We start from the raw sequence: 17,417 nt of genomic DNA on the forward strand, positions 1-17,417 counted from the left end.
CAGGATTGGAGGCAATATTCTAACCTAGCCAGAACTTTATAAAGGTTCAGCATAACTTCCCAGCTTTTGTACTTCCCTTGTTCTATTTATGAAGTTCAAGATCCCATATGCTTTCTGACTCACTCACGTAATGTGGGCAGAATTTTCTCTTCCCCCCCCCCCAAGCGTGTCAACTTAGATGGGAAAAGCGGTGTGCAGCCTGCACTGCTAGCTTTTCACACTGAATTTTTAAAACACACATGGAAAAAAATCCTGAAGGAGGGTCCCATCACATCATGGGGCAGGCTCTTTCGTTCTTGATTCCCCCATGAGGTGGTAATTTTGCTGTGTTTACCCCATTGAATCCTTTTCACATTTTAAACACCTCAGATGGACCACCCCTCAATCTTTTGATAAGAAATGGGAATATCAGCAAAGCTTATACAGCCTACCCTTGGAGAATATAACCCTGTAAGACCTGCGTGGCATCATTCTGGTGCATCTGGGTTGCACCCGCTCTGCGAGTATTGTAACAGGACGGCCAATATTCCTGCCTTGTGGAACAAATGGATTTTGGAGAGGCACTGTGCTGATTCAGCGAAGATGAGCCTGAGGCGGAAATCCAGCCGAAAATAATTTTATTTTTGGATTCCCCTCAGCGAATACAGGGGAGATTTGGCTCCAGTAATTGATCCCTGTGGAATTGTTTACCTTGGTTTTATTAGTTTTGGAGCTGCCTGTAGATTCCCATACCTGCTTCCAGCATGTTCCGTGATTTTCTTTTGTTCATTTATGTTTCTTTTTCTTTAGCTTCATTTTACGTTCGCAATTTATAGTGGTAAATTTTCATGCTAATTTGGCAGTATCTGGTGTGAAGAATTGAGATAAAATGCTCACTCATTTTGCAAACCCCTACCTACTTTTTGCATTTTTTAATTTTCCCGTCCTCTTAATTCTTTAATCAGTATTCCACATTAACACCTACTGTTGGTGATGATACCTGGGGCTTGGATCTGTTTGATTTGAGTAATGAACCTCTGCGCCACTCAAATTTTATAAGGCATCTGATAAGAAATATTTACTGACCAGTGATTTCCATGATAAAACATGAGTGTGTGCTTTGTTTTCTAAAATAATGCATTCCTTTTGTCTTTTCAATATATCTCGCAGTTATTTCCCTTGCTATGTATTTGTGGAGAAAGTCTAAAACATGCATCGTGTGTAGAAATGATAGCAATAAATATTATTTCTGGGCACTGTTACAGCAAACACCACTTGTGACTGGCAAGTGGCTTTACGACTGTAATCCTCAATATTCAGAGCTGCCGATCTGTACGTGTCATGGGAATGTCCTATACAGAGGCCAAATATTCCCTAACAAGGGCAAAAGATGAAAATAAAGATGGAGCCACAATTGGCTGTTTGAGGACATTTTCGGTCATCTATTTGTCAGAACGGTCTTTGCAATGAAGTGCTTGTCCTCTTGGCTGCAGATTATGCTGGGTGTATAAACAGAGCAATAGAATATTAAGAAAAAGAGGTCATAGAACATTACAGCGCAGTACAGGCCCTTCGGCCCTCGATGTTGCGCCGACCAGTGGTACCATTCTAAAGCCCCTCTAATCTACACTATTCCAATATCATCCATATGTTTATCCAATAACCACTTGAATGCTCTCAACGTTGACGAGTCCACCACTGCTGCAGGCAGGGCATTCCACGCCCTTACTACTCTCTGAGTAAAGAACCTACCTCTAATATCTGTCCTATATCTCTCACCCCTCAATTTAAAGTTATGTCCCCTCGTGCTAGCCAACACCATCCGAGGAAAAAGGCTCTCACTATCCACCCTATCTAATCCTCTGATCATCTTGTATGCCTCTATTAAGTCACCTCTTAACCTTCTTCTCTCTAATGAAAACAACCTCAAGCCCCTCAGCCTTTCCTCATACGATTTTCCCACCATACCAGGCAACATCCTGGTAAATCTCCTCTGCACCCTTTCCAACACTTCCACATCTTTCCTATAATATGGTGACCAGAACTGTACGCAATACTCCAAATGCGGCCGCACCAGAGTTTTGTACAGTTGCAGCATGATCTCCTGGCTCCAAAACTCAATCCCTCTACCAATAAAAGCTAACACACCGTATGCCTTCTTAACAACCCTATCAACCTGGGTGCCAACTTTCAGGGATCTATGCACATGGACACCCAGATCCCTCTGTTCATCCACACTACCAAGTATCTTACCATTAGCCCAGTACTCTGTATTCCTGTTACTCCTTCCAAAGTGAATCACCTCACACTTTTCCGCATTAAACTCCATTTGCCACCTCTCAGCCCAGCTCTGCAGCTTATCTATGTCCCTCTGTAATCTGCCACTTCCCTCCGCACTGTCTACAACTCCACCGACTTTAGTGTCATCCGCAAATTTACTAATCCATCCTTCCACGCCCTCATCCAAGTCATTAATAAAAATGACAAACAGCAGTGGCCCCAAAACAGATCCTTGCGGTACACCACTAGTAACTGAACTCCAGGATGAATATTTCCCATCAACCACCACCCCTTGTTTTCTTACAGCTGGCCAATTCCTGATCCAAATCACTAAATCACCCTCAATCCCATGTGTCCGTAATTTCTGCAAAAGCTTACCATGGGGAACCTTATCAAACGCTTTGCTGAAATCCATATACACCACATCAACCGCTTTACCCTCATCCACCTCTTTGGTCACCTTCTCAAAGAACTCAATAAGGTTTGTGAGGCACGACCTACCCTTCACAAAACCGTGCTGACTATCCCTAATCAAATTATTCCTTTCTAGGTGATTATAAATCCTATCTCTTATAATCCTTTCCAAAACTTTGCCCACAACAGAAGTAAGGCTCACTGGTCTTTAATTACCAGGGTTGTCCCTACTCCCCTTCTTGAACAAGGGGACAACATTTGCTATCCTCCAGTCTTCTGGCACTGTTCCTGTAGACAATGACGACACAAAGATCAAAGCCAAAGGCTTGCAATCTCCTCTCTAGTCTCCCAGAGAATCCTAGGATAAATCCCATCCGGCCCAGAGGACTTATCTATTTTTACCCTTTCCAGAATTGCTAACACCTCCTCCTTATGAACATCAATCCCATCCAGTCCAACAGCCTGCATCTCAGTACTCCCCTCAACAACACTGTCCCTCTCCAGTGTGAATACCGACGAAAAATATTCATTTAGTGCCTCTCCTATCTCTTCCGACTCCGCGCACAACTTCCCACTCCTGTCCTTGACTGGCCCTAATCTTACCCTAGTCATTCTTTTACTCCTGACATACCTATAGAAAGCTTTAGGGTTTTCCTTGATCCTACCTGCCAAAGACTTCTCATGTCCCCTCCTGGCTCTTCTTAACTCTTTCTTTAGGTCCTGTTAAATGATCTGTTAAATTGCAGATTACTGAGGGGAAGGGGGTCTGGTAGTTCCAAAGAACTCACACAGGCAAAACAAGGAACAAGGGTTTACTTAACAAACAGCTCTCCTCACACTCCAGGCCCTCGACTGACTGAGAAGATTTCCGGACAGGTCAACCCTGCCTAGGGTCACCTGACCCATCCTCTTAAAGGGGCTACACCCCACATACATAACGTGCTCGAACTTTTCAATCACAGGTTAGACCTCAGCTCATTGTATTGTGGACAATACTGGGTCCAACACTTCAGGAAAGATGCGTAAATGATGGAATAAACAGAAAAAAGTAGTTCTTTTTGGTAAATGGATCAATAGAAGGAATGAATAAAAATAATTGGCAAAATTTAGAAGGCTGATAAGGAGGAATTTTCTTCACTCAAAGTTGTCAAGTAATGTCAATGTCGTGAAGATGTGGTGAAAGCGGATTCCATTAATTTTTAAAGGGTGTAGGGCAGGTAATTATTGAAGAGGAATTTATGATGTACAAAAAAAGAAAGCCCTTTCAAAAAGCCAGCACAGATACAAAGGGCCAAATGGCCTCCTGTGCTATAACTTTCTATGTTTCCTCAAGACTGCGGGAGGAAGAACGGTATGTGGCAGCAAGTAAAGTACTAGCAGAAATTTGAATAGAGAGGCATAACACCAGGTCTCTGCTCACTTTGGGCTTGGTACACATTTCTAGGACATCCCTACCAGGAGTGGGAAGATCTTAATCTGAAACAGGGGCATATAAATTGTAACAGCATGGCAATATAAATTGCAACAGCAGGGCCTGGGTGGGATTGTGGTCGGTGCAGACTCGATGGGCCGAATGGCCTCCTTCTGCACTGTAGGGTTTCTATGATTCTATGATTTCTAATTATGTCCTAATGCCCATTGGAAATTTTCTCATCACACTCAGAAGAAAGTTGCGAACATACGCCATCTAAATTCTCCCAGTTTGAAGGGAGTGGGGCAATTCACCTCTCAGCCTTTTTACCCAAAGAAAATGTGTAGTCTTGTGTTGTTTGGATTCTTGACCTCTAATCCATCAGTGTAACAAACTACATATTTTATTACTACAAAAACCATGAGTCACGAAAGAAATAATTGTGGTTTGGATTGTAAATATGGTATCCTGGTTCAAACTACTTCGCAGAGGTTAATTCCACAAGCAGGGAAGATGTCTGTTTTTCCGGCTTTGTTTTACCTTCATCCAGTAGTTCCATGAGGCAAATTAACAAAGCAGAAACCGATCATGGAAAGCATATGTGTTTCAGTTTTCCACTTTTGTGCATTGTGTTGTACAGCAGTCATATGTAGCACAGCGCACCCACCTTATGCTAACAAAAGAACTGTTAGTCGGTTAAATGGACTGGAGGTGTTACTCAACACGAGGTGGGTTTTTTTCTTGAACTATTTTTGGATATTTGGGACTTTTAAGATGCCCTGTTCAAGGGGCAACAGGAGTTGGGGCTGTTTTAAATGATTAGGTTCGCTAGTTGGATGAGTTGGGACATGGCAGATGAGCAAGCCCTGCTGTACCTGGTGTGATATAGAGGGGGAGGGAGTTTGGAAAATTGGGCCGTCAGTTAATTACAAGGTTAATGGAGTATCGAGATGCAGCTGAAGGATGTATAACTTGAAGTGGGTAATTTTAATCCTGTGTAATCTTTGGGGAGGCCACATTTAGTGCACTGTGTGCTATTTTAGATATAGTACCTTCAAAGGGACTGATTAATTCTTTAAAGATGAGTGTGGAACTAAGGACTTTAAGTTACGAAGGGCAGCATTACCCGCTCCAGACTAATTGCGGTGGTGGGCGGGATAGTGATGGGTTTCCTATTAATGGGTGGGTTGGGATCTCATATCCAAACCTACTGCTTGAAACCTGATTAATTCTGCAGAGGTGGGCTGCTTGCTGAATCACGTGGGCACTGATCTTTCCATGCGCCATCGCCTCATGCCTCAATGTTTCTGCCGCCATCTTTAATCACCACCCAATGACGCAAATGAGCCTCTGCAGCCCAGCTGGAAACTTCCAGAAATAGTTCCAAGGAACAAGAAGAGTGGCCTGAGGTTTAGCCACGGCTCCCTGGAGACTTTAACCAGAGGTCCCTGCCAGCACTGGGAGGTTCTTTTCCCCGGGGATCGATCCAGGAGATGCACAGACCTTGCTGGCCTGGGAGGCAGTCGCAAAGGAGGTCAGCTTCACAGGAAACTGCCAGAGTGTCACGTTAAAGTGCTCCAAAAGTTAATGGCACTCATTGCAACTTCTCCATAAACTTTTCCTGAGTTCTATCAGGTCAGACTCCATTTCCATGTTGATATTCTCAGTGGTGTGAGTGTGTGTGTGTCTGCTGTTAGCGCCTCCTCCCTAGGAACCGGGTGGCACAGTGCCAGGGGCCTGGGTTTGATTCCTGGCGTGGGTCACTGTCTGTGTGGAGTTTGCACATTCTCCCCGTGTCTGCATGGGTTTCCTCCAGGCGTTCCGGTTTCCTCCCACAGTCGGAAAGACATGCGGGTTAGATGCATTGGCCATGCTAAATTCTCCCGCGGTGTACCTGAACAGATGCCGGAGTGTGGCAGCTAGGGGATTTTCACAGTAACTTCATTGCAGTGTTAATGTAAGCCTACTTGTGACACTAATAAAATAAATAACCCTGTATCACATTGTCATTGTTATGCCCTCCCCCCTCAACTCGTCATCTTAATATGCCCCATGTAGAACTCATCTCTCCGCATCTAGAGGCTGTTTGCACGGTCACAGTAAGAAGTCTCACAACACCAGGTTAAAGTCCACCAGGTTTATTTGGTAGCAAACACCATAAGCTTTCGGAGCGCTGCTCCTTCGTCAGATGGAGTGGAAATGTGCTCTCAAACAGTGCAAACAGACACAAAATCAAGTTACAGAATACTGATTAGAATGCGAATCCCACAGCCAGCCAGGTCTTAAAGGTACAGACAATGTGGGCGGAGGGAGCATTAAACACAGGTTAAAGAGATGTGTATTGGCTCCAGACAGAACAGCTAGTGAGATTCTGCAAGTCCAGGAGGCAGCTACCAAATAAACCTGTTGGACTTTTACCTGGTGTTGTGAGACTTCTTACTGTGTTCACCCCAGTCCAACGCCGGCATCTCCACATCATGACTACCATCGGCACGGTCACATACAGAGGTAACCCTCCCCCAAGAGAGTTTGAGTACCCCCCACATTCCATTTTCCTATTTACAGGCTACAACACTGGCATCGCTGAGGAACCGGAGCAGCACTGTTGTTGATAGACTTTGAATGTTGCACTCACCTCAAAGACACAAGTGAAGTGTGGGCGGACAACTGCACGCCACTTAAAGGTATAATTTCCCACTGGCGAGACACGTGATTCTGGCAAGTTGTGTTTTTAATGAGTATTCCTGACATGCTAATGCATGCAGGATGTGTTCCAGATGTTGATCAGTAGGCAAGCCATCATCCCACCAGAAAGTGGCTAGGGGAAAATTCTGAGTAACTTTTCCGTCAGTGGAAATGTGACGTTTGGGTTCACTCCGGCTCACTACAAAACCTGCCGTTGGTGGGACTGGAAAATTCCACCCAAAATTGACTTATGACATTGGATCTGTTTTCACTAAAGAAAAGTAAATTGAAAGGGGCATAGTAAATCGGGTGGCATAGTGGTTAGCACTGCTATCTCACAGTACCTGGGACTTGGCTTCAATTCTTGCCTTGGGTGACTGTGTGGAATTTGCACGTTCTCCCCATGTCTGTGTGGGCTTCCTCCAGGTGCTCCAGTTTCCTCCCACAGTCCAAAAATATACAGGTTAGGTGCTAAATTGCCTCTTAGTGTCCCAAGATGTGTAGGTTAGGGGATCAGTGGGATAAATATGTGGGGTTACAGGGATAGCGTCTGGGCAAGCTGCGCTGTTGGACGGTTGGTGCAGACTCAATGGGCCAAAAGGCCTCCTTCTCACTGTCGGGATTCTATTCTATGATTCTAAATATCTTGGATATGTAGAGTTATGCCTTAAATAATTCAAATAATTTTTTGTCAGTAATGGACAGGCAGGTTTGACAGAGACCCTGTAACTCCAGATCACTGACCACCTTCCTATCCTAATTTTCCAGCCTTGACAGAAATGCATTTAAACAAGGCAGCTATGACAATGGATTGGTATATGTACGATGTGATTCACAAAATGTCCAATGTTACTGGGGGACAGAAACACAAAGGAAAGGTTAAAAGGCTGCAGCGGGAATGAAAATAGCAACAATTTTATCTAATTTTGTTATTTCCTCCTTGGTTGGAGGCAGCCAGTGGGAAACGTTAGGTGCTTCTGGCAAACTATCAAATAACAACACCACTGGAGTCCTGTTGAATAATCCAAATGAGGTTGACCATGGAACGTTCAGCATTGTATCAAGTAGATAAATGGAAGTCCCAATCAACCAGTTGTACAGGGGAAGAGGAAAACCTAAGGTGGGATTATCCGGTGGCAACCGCCCAGAGACCAGAAATTCCGACCTGAAGCCAATAGACCTCTGTCAAATTTTCTGGTCCCACCGGCGATGATTCTTGTAGCGGGTGGGACTGGAAAATTTGCCCTCGAGACTCTGGTCATTCTTAATTTGCACTTAAAAGACAAGTACAAAATAACGAGCACAAACTGAAGCTGGGGAAGAATTTTGTTCTCGTGGAGTAATGGATGCAATTTTGCAGAATTTTCTCTTATCTAGAGCAGTTAAAGCAATATTGATTCTGTTCTTTTAAGAAGGATTGGATGGATGTCTGTTTAAGAACAGAACTGAAGCTGATAAGGAATGGCATAGGTGATAAGATGCCCCAGGATCTCACTGGTTCACATACTCCTGGGACGATGGATCATTTGCCTGTGGAGCACAACTAGTCTATTGTCAATTAAGCTTTTATGGTTAGATTGATGTCTTAGACTTTGTCTAATTAGCTTTAGGATTTAAGGGAGGGGGATGGGAAACACCATAAAGATTTATCTTCCTGGATGTTAGATGTTTTGTGTTTGTTTTCCTCCAGAGATTGAATAGTTGGAGCAGTGTATGCAAATTGTACATAATCTCTGGATGAGAAGAGATCAATAGTTCAAAATGCCGAAATTTACATTTTCAGTGTGTTTCAGAAAAAGTCATTGTGCACAAAAGTTTTTTTAAAAACTGAGCTATATTTAAATGGACATGGAATCAGCATCACAACAAGGGAGCCATGAAAAATGAGATAATTGAGTGCACTCTTCTAAGAATTGGAACAAAAAACTCAACAGATTTTGCATTCCCACCCTCTGAAGCCTTAAAGTATTTTTTCAAAGGGACATTGCATCTTTCAAAAGACAATTTACTAAGTTTTATATAGTGATGTGACATGGTATGCAATGTTATGATTTGCTGGACATGCTTGGCAGAGTAAGTGTCGGGAATATCTTCAGGTTATTGTCTTTCCACTTGCTGATTTCCTTTTCTGCACATGAAACCCTTTGTATTCCAGGACATCAATGGTGATCTCTTGGTAGTATTGTAAGTGGGTCCAAGTTGATGAAGAACCCTTTGTTAAATATTCAATTGATTATTAAATTCTTCCTGAAGGAACCCTCAGCAGTAATGCTGAACTCATGGCCTGGTAAACCACACGGATTGTCAAAAGCAATGACTTCATCCCGTTCTTCCAGAAGCTACCCAGCGACTTGGCTTTCTGGGTGGGAAGGCTGCTGGCATGCTGGACTACCTCCTAAATTTGTGTCCTCTGGCTATTTGCCCTCTTGCCTCTGGGAACAGTTTCTCCATGTTTACTCTACCAAAGCCCCTCAGAATTTTGATGCCTTGTATAAAATCTCCTTTTCTGCTGTAAGGAAAACAATTCCAGGCTCTCCAGGCACTTCGCATAACTGAAGTGCCTCAAACTTGTTATCATTTTAGTACACCAATAAAAATAAGTTTCTGTAAATTCTAGACTCTAGCTGCTGGGCTCTTGATATTTGCTTCCAACTTTTCTGTCGTGCCTATCAATACTGGATACCCATTTTGTGTAGCACAAAAGTGAGGACTAGCACAAATGAGGCAGGAACGAAGAAAAGATTGCATTATCACACAAATACTGCCTGATTTATGTGTACCATCCCAAAAATGAGTGGCTACTTCACACGCTGGAAATGATGGCATAAAATGGAACAATTCTGGCATCATGGAATCCTGGCCATTTTTTCAATCTAGGATTTACGTCAGTATTTACAGCTGATCCTGTTTAATAAAAGGAAGGCTTTGCTGTCTGGGTGAGCAGTTGAGTGATGTACTTGTACAGTGCCCCAGCACTTTCAGAAAAGGCAAAGAGATGAAGGGGATGGAAAAACGGCTCAGATAATGATGGTAATCCCAAACTACTTTGTAAAACCTCATGCTGTGGCTCATGTGGTGTGTGGACTCACTGTAGCAGCCAACTTGGCCAAATGACAGTGTTGTTTGGAGCAGGTTGCTTCATAACCTGAGCTTGTTCTGATATATTCTTTATTTTAGTAACAATTTCCCTTTAAGTGTTATCAGAATTTGTTGTAAATGTCGATTAATGTCAAAATAGCTAAAAGTTAGAATTTTCTTCATTACTAGTTTGTACTCAATATGCAAATGCAAGCAATTGATTGATAACCTGCAGTGCTACATTATAATGCACTTCTTTATCTGCTTCTACATGCAAATATTACAGGAGGAGATTATAGGAACGAATGATTTTTGAATTCTAGAAAGATGTAGGCAGAGTTTAAAAAAGAGTTCTGCATCAAAGTTTAATGCATTTGTAGTTTATCTGTGACAGAGAGATTGTGCTCCAGCTGAATTTAGTTATACACAACTGATAGTATGCGATAGGAGCCAGGTTGCCTGAAAAGACATGGGCGGGGTGGGGGGGATTCTCTGGCCTTCCTGCAGTGTGTTTCTCAGGGTGGGAGGTGGCACGTTGTTTGCTGGTGGTAGAATCTTCTGGTCTCGCTGCTGTCAATGGGATTTCCCATTGACTGACTGCATCCCAAGCCGCTAGGAAACCCATGGCAAGGTGCACCATCAGCGGGACCAGACGATCCCGCCAACCTGAATAGCTGGAGAATTCCGGCCATAATATTTCTGTAATCAAACCACAAGTATTGCATTGTGATTGTGAACAGCAGTGGTTCCCAAAGGGTGCGGCGCGCCACACTGGTGCGGCAAGAGAGGATGGCAAGTGTGGTGGGAAGACTCAAAGACAATCAAAGAAACATTTAAACATGGATTAGATATTTTTCCAAAGTGATTGTTTTATATTTTCTGGATGTCCCATGATCATATTATAAAGTAGTTGTGTTCTATGTTATGAATCAAGCACTGCTAGGAGTTGTTTTTTTTTTGTTTTTGAATGTATTTCTTATCAATAAAACATTCGGTGTGGCGTGAGCAAATTTTTATTCTGAAAGTGCGGCCCAGTGAAAAAAGTTTGGGAACCACTGGTGTACAGCATGTGTTTGAAAGACTAGATTTATAAAATGTTAACCAAATATGAAAATGCAGCATTGTGATAGATTTTTTTCCAAAAATACTTGAATAATGATGGCAGCTAATACGACGTTTGGATCTATACCCGTGATTTATTGCTAATACATATGTGCTACAGAAAAATTCAATGATCTGGCTTTGTGCAGGTAACATGTACAAGTACCTGTAACTAGGTATTGCTGGTTCGTGAGCCATGGTAATACTTGCAACAAGTGAAGGGACCATAAATCCCTGTTTTTTTTATCAAAGCTTTTTTTGTAATGCCTCAATGCGATGCAGTAACTTACTTTTGTCCTTCAAGTAATTTATTTCCAATTTTTATTAGCAGAAACATTAAAACCCTTCGCAATGTGAAAAAATTGGGTGACAATTGGGAGGCGGAGCCAAAATGGAGCCTATTCTGTTTCCCACTCAATCCAACCAATATCCAAAGCTGGTTGCTTCTGATTCCATATCCCACTCCCTGGAACTACTCCTTTCAGGATCTTCACTTCGTATCCTCTCGCTCTGTATTCAAATACCTTCTTAAGAATGTTCTCATTCATCACACCTTTGCTATCACTGGATCTCTTTTCTTTTTTCTCTCCTATTTAATTCATGCTACACAGTGGTTAGCACTGCTGCCTTACACCGCCAGGGACCTGGGTTCGATTCCCAGTTTGGGTCACTTGTCTGTGTGCAGTTTGCACATTCTCCCCATGTCTGCATGGGTTTCCTCCGGGTGCTCCGGTTTCCTCCCACAGTCCAAAGATGTGCCGGTTGGGTGGATTGCCTATGCTAAATTGCCCTTTAGTGTCAGGGGGACTAGCTAGGGTAAATGCATGGGGTTATGGGATAGGGCCTGGGTAGGATTGTGATCGGTGCAGACTCAATGGGTCAAATGGCCTCACAACAACCTAAAATAATTGGAGATGTCTCTCAAAATGAGGTAGATCTTGACTGTGCAACAGTGTAAATGGGTGATATTGAGTGGCCAACCTGTTTTACACCTTGCCTGATTTCAATGGAAATAGCCATTGTGAAGAAAATGTAAAACAGGCTGTTGACTCACCAGTTTTACACTCCCTCAAAGTCAAGATCAATGAGTGCTGTACAAATGTAAGTTGCTGCTGATTAATGCCTAAACTCATTCGGACATAAGAATTCCTTCATCAGCTTGACCTACAGGTCGAGTTGCTCTCTGAAATGAGACACAAATGAATGCTCTTCTTTATGTTGTAGTTTAGTCTACAAATCAGGTTTCAATGTGCAAAATTTCTCACATTTGCTATCGCCTAATACAGGGGCGATTAACATTTTAGTGCTTTGGTGCTGCTGAGTGATGTATAATCCTGCCACCTCAGCATCTTTGTCATTCCTCAATACGATGCTGACTTGGAACTGTCCATCAGTCTCTAACAGCACTGTTTGAGCACTGCTGTTTACTTGACTGGTACTGAATTAAAGAATGATAGACAGTTCCAGATTAGCTTCCAGGAATAAAAGGAAATTGAACCCTGTGTTGCTTCAGAATGGTGGCTCGCTGATTGAGCTCATGGTTCTTGTCAGCCCAGCATATCTTGGGTTTCCACCTGACCCGAAACATCAGATCTCCAGCAGCTAGTTAATACCTTTTTCTAAGAGGAGTTTTTTTTTTGCTGATACATAGGGGCTAAGAAGGGGGAAAAGTGTTCTGTTAAAACTACCAGACACAGTATCCCTGTGGCTTTTAAAATGAATTAAATTCTTGTAACAGAGTCATTTTTTAATTGCATAATTTGCTTTTTCCTGCTTTGAATTCGTGTAAAGGCCATAGTGTTGTGATCACATTGTAGAGCGCTCCGGCTGCTGTACAGCATTCACTGTGACAAGAATTAGGGATTTATAATGACACTGAAGACCTGATTCTCTGTGTAATGGTAACACTATGACATCATTCTTATTTAAGTAATAAAATTGATTTTTGGGTGGTTCTGGGAGTGGGTCATATCCTTTCAGCAGGAACGGTGAATTGCCAATTACTTCCTCTACTTAGAGCTGGGGAGAGATTTTCCTGGGTCTACGTCTGGGGCATGGGATCGATTGGATTTAGAAAATAATTAAATGGGGAAGAAAAAAATCAAGTGAACTCCTTTTATAGATTCGCATTACTGCAAAGCTCAATAAATCCTCTAAAATGGTGAGGAACAGGTCTGACACACGCTATATATACCTTGGCCAGAATTCTCCGGGCATTCGGTTCCCACCGCCGCTGTCAGCGAGAAGGAAACATTTGGTGCTCAGTCAAATCTCCCTTCGTTCACTACAGTGGGACTGGATTATCCCAGCTGCGGATGAGTTCGGAGAATCCGGTCCATCATCTTGAATCATAAGAAGAAAAACAAAGGGTTGAATTTGGCACTGAGTGCTGGCTTGGGCAAGAAAACTGCTGCGTAGCTCTTCAGCCGAGCTTTCTCTCCAGATTCTCCGGTACTCTGTGCAGAGGAAATCTGGGGGCATGGCTTTTGCCATCAGGCTGGTGGGCTGGGGCTTGATAGAGCCAGCAATACCAAGTCCACAGAGATCTGTGTGTCCCCTTTTTTAAAGGGCGCCCCAATTTGCATTAAAACATAACTCCGTGAACCTCACCCCTCTCGAGCACTGGGGAGACCCCCCACCCATCAAGAAGGCCATGGCAGCACCCCCCCCCCCCCCCCCCCCCCTCCACAAGTACCAGGCCAACCAGCCCTCCCATATCTCCGCAAACACATAACGGGAACACCACCATGGAGCTCCCCAGAGGGTCCATCCGGGGGCAGTGCCACCCTGTCGTGTCATATAGAATGCCAGGGAACTGCCTGGTCATGTCCTCCTCACTCCTGGGGCTATATTTACCGTTGCACCCCTGGTGGGCTCCCCTCGACTGCTTCACAATTTTCAGTTGTAAACCTCGCCAATATGATGTCATGTTGGTGAGGGGAGAGCTCTCTATCTGGCGGGAACATATGTTGGGGAAGTCCTTTAACATATGTTAATTTATTAAAATGAATTTAAATAAGGTTCCTTTCTGGGTGGAAACCTTGTTATGTCCTTGGCGAGGAATCTGATTTTCCGGTTCTTGTGATATTTTGGGCCTGCGTCGCTGTTTACACTTGTGGTTAACGTGGGCTCAAAATGCCAACCCCCCCAGCCATCATTCACAACCAATGGAAACCCACCTCCACTCAGAAAACCCACCGCAAGGATGCCAGAAAATCCCAGCCAATATCTTTGTCCTAAATAAACTTCCGGTTTACTGAATTTCATTGTGTCTCTTTTTCCCTCTATCATCCTTTGATAAACATCTCCATGAAATCATCCCATAGTTTCCCCTCTTTTAATTAAAAGGGCATCAATTTTTTCAGGACGTCTTAATTGTATGTTTTTACACGTCCAGCTGTATTTTCTCTGTTGCCTCAACATAGTTCAGGTTTGTACGGAACCCAAAAAGCTGCACGCAATACTTCAACTATGACCGCTCTAAGGTATCTCATGACTTTTGCCATGATTTCTTGTGAATTTTGCTGTGCCATAAATCCTCGTTCCATTTCTAATGGTCTGATCCATTTGAGATTGTACTTTGATGACTTTATATCTGAATCCTTCTCTCCAATAGCAGCCAACTCTCCTCTCATTCCAATAAAAATTAAATACTGCGTATCATGAAAATCTAAAATAAAAACAGAAAACACTGGAGAGTTAATGTTTGAAATTCCAAGCATAATTATGTCTTTAAAGTAAAATGTATCACCTCATATTTAGTGATATTGAACTCATGCTTACCAATATCGCCTTGCAAAATTAGCCCACAAAGTTATTTACTATCAGCGGATCTTATGGAGGTGATGGGGCCTTGGCCGACAGATGCCAAAGCCCATGTCCAGTCTTTTTGGGAACTTAGGCCAGCAGTGGACCTTTCCCGGGACACATGTCCTGGAAATGGAAGTTCTGCATACCAAGAACAGCAGCGCCACCAGGGAGGTGGTGGTTGCTGCCTATACAACACCCACCTGAGGCCTAGGATTGTTGTTGGATTCCAGGCCACAGGTGTGAGTGGGAGGGGGGCCATGGATGTGGGCTGTTGTGGGAGAGGTGGAGGTGGAGGATTGTCTCAGCTGGCCTCCCCTTCCTGATGCCAAGTACCTTGATCAGACACTGAGTAAGGGATGCCCCTCTCCCCCACCCTCCAGTACCCTGGGACCTTGCAGGCAACCATGCAAGGTTGTATTTCATGCATGGCACTATTTTATCTATCACTGGCTTATTGTTAGCAGAGTCCAGATGAGGCCCCTAAGTGGGCATTAATTGATTACCCTGGTGCCCCTAGCAGTCGCTGAGTGGAAAGATTGTCCACAAGCCACCCTGCTGCAGATTTAATTGGGGAGGTCTTCACCTGCCACCCTCCTGTCTGATCAAAAACATCTGCTACCAAACTCGCTTGGGGGGTGGGGGGAGAATTCCAACTTGTGCATCTTATTTTAGTGTTGAATGTCAATTTGGGCACCATTTCCTGTAGCGAGATGCTCAAGCTGTAGGTGAACAGAAATGGCTTCAGAAAGAATCATATAGTTCTCAACTACCCACTTCCAACCACTCGTACAAAATTCTCTGAACTGCTTTTTTTTCCTCACTTCTGTTTTCTTTCCAATTTATTATCCTTCCCAAATTCCATAGTCTTTAATTTTTTCCTGTGCAGTACTTTGTCAGAAGGCTTTCCGAAAGTCTATTTACTGTTTGCTACACCAATTTCATTTCTTCTTCTCCCAAAGTCACCTTCACAAACAACTATCAGATTTGTCGAGCACGATCCTCCATTCTGAAATCCATGTTCGCTGCTTCAAATTATTTCTCTTCATTGAATCGTTTAATAATTTCATCTATAATTATAGATTGCAAATATTTCCTTACCAACGATGTTAAACTAATTGGCCTGTAATTACTTGGGTTAAGGTCTGCCTTTGTGGAAATTAACATTAATGTGGTCATTCCTGTCATTTGGTACAAAAGCACTCTCAACAGAACCCGTAATAAAATTTCAAGGACTTCTGCTATTTCTTCCTGACTTGGTCAATGCTTTCCTTTTATTAATTATGATACCTCTTATCTCCTTTTAATCAATTCTGGATTTACCACCTTTTCAAAATCCTTTTAGTGAATGCTGAAGCAAAGTACTGATTAGGTAATCTCACACAGTTTCATTTATCCTCTATTAACTCAGTATCCTCACCACTTAATTCTATCTCACATGTAACAATTCTCTTTTTAGTGTTACATTTGTACAATGTCTTCTCATTAAAGTCACAGAGATATACAGCACAGAAACAGGTCCTTTGCCCAACTCGTCGTTGCTGACCAGGTTTCCTAAACTGAACTAGTTCCATTTGCTTGTGTTTGGTCTAAACCTTTCCCTCCATGTACCTGTCCAAATGTCTTTCAAATGTTGTAATTATACCGACCTCTACCACCTCCTCTGGCAGCTCATTCCACATATGCACCACTCTCTTGTTTGGAAAAGTTGCCCCTCCAGTCCCTTTTAAATCTTTCCCCTCTCACCTTAAACCTATGTTCTCCAGTTTTGGACTCCCTTACCCTGGGGAAAAAGCCTCATCTATGCCCCTCATGATTTTATAAATTTCTATAAGGTCACCCCTCATCCTCCTATGGTCTGGGGAAAGTCCCAGCCTATCCAGTCTCTCCTTATAATTCAAACCTTCCAGTCCCAGTAACATCCTTGTAAATCTTTCTTGCATCCTTTCCAGTTTAATAACATTCTCCTTATAGCAGGGCGATCAGAATTGTACGCAGTACGCCAAATGTGGCCTTACCAATGTTTTGTATAGTTGTAACATAATGTCCCAACTCCTGTACTCAATGCTTTGACCAATGAAGTCAAGTGTTCCAAATGTTTTCTTCACCACCCTGTCTACCTGTGACATCACTTGCAAGGAACTATGTACCTGAACTCCTCAGTCTCTCTGTTCGATAACACTCCCCAGGACCTTCCCATTAAATGTAAGTCCTACCCTGCCATATGATCTGTTAAACACAGTAAGGAGTCTAACAACACCAGGTTAAAGTCCAACATGTTTATTTGGTAGCAAACGCCACTCGCTTTCGGAGCACTGCTCCTTCGTCAGGTGAGTGGACGTTCTGTTCACAAACAGGGCATATAAAGACACAAACTCAATTTACAGAATAATGACTAATGATTGGAATGCGAGTCTTTACAGTTAATCAAGTCTTAAAGGTACAGACAATGTGAGTGGAGAAAGCATTAGCACAGGTTAAAGAGACGTGTATTGTCTCCAGACAGGACAGCCAGTGAGACTTTGCAAGTCCAGGCAAGCTGTGGGAGTTACAGATAGTGTGACATGAACCCAAGATCCTGGTTGAGGCCGTCCTCATGTGTGCGGAATCTGGCTATCAGTCTCGGCTCAGCGACTCTGCGCTGTCGTGTGCCGTGAAGGCT

The 17,417-nt window shown here is 43.2% G+C and overlaps 1 protein-coding gene across 1 annotated transcript in view; it reads left to right on the plus strand.

Moving 5' to 3' along the window:
- Positions 1 to 17,417, plus strand: part of LOC144510161 (RNA-binding motif, single-stranded-interacting protein 3) — a 1,322,231-nt gene that overhangs the window by 132,633 nt on the left and 1,172,181 nt on the right. The window lies entirely within an intron of this gene.

This window comes from Mustelus asterias, chromosome 2, assembly GCF_964213995.1.
Source record: "Mustelus asterias chromosome 2, sMusAst1.hap1.1, whole genome shotgun sequence".
Taxonomy (NCBI): Eukaryota; Metazoa; Chordata; class Chondrichthyes; order Carcharhiniformes; family Triakidae; genus Mustelus; species Mustelus asterias.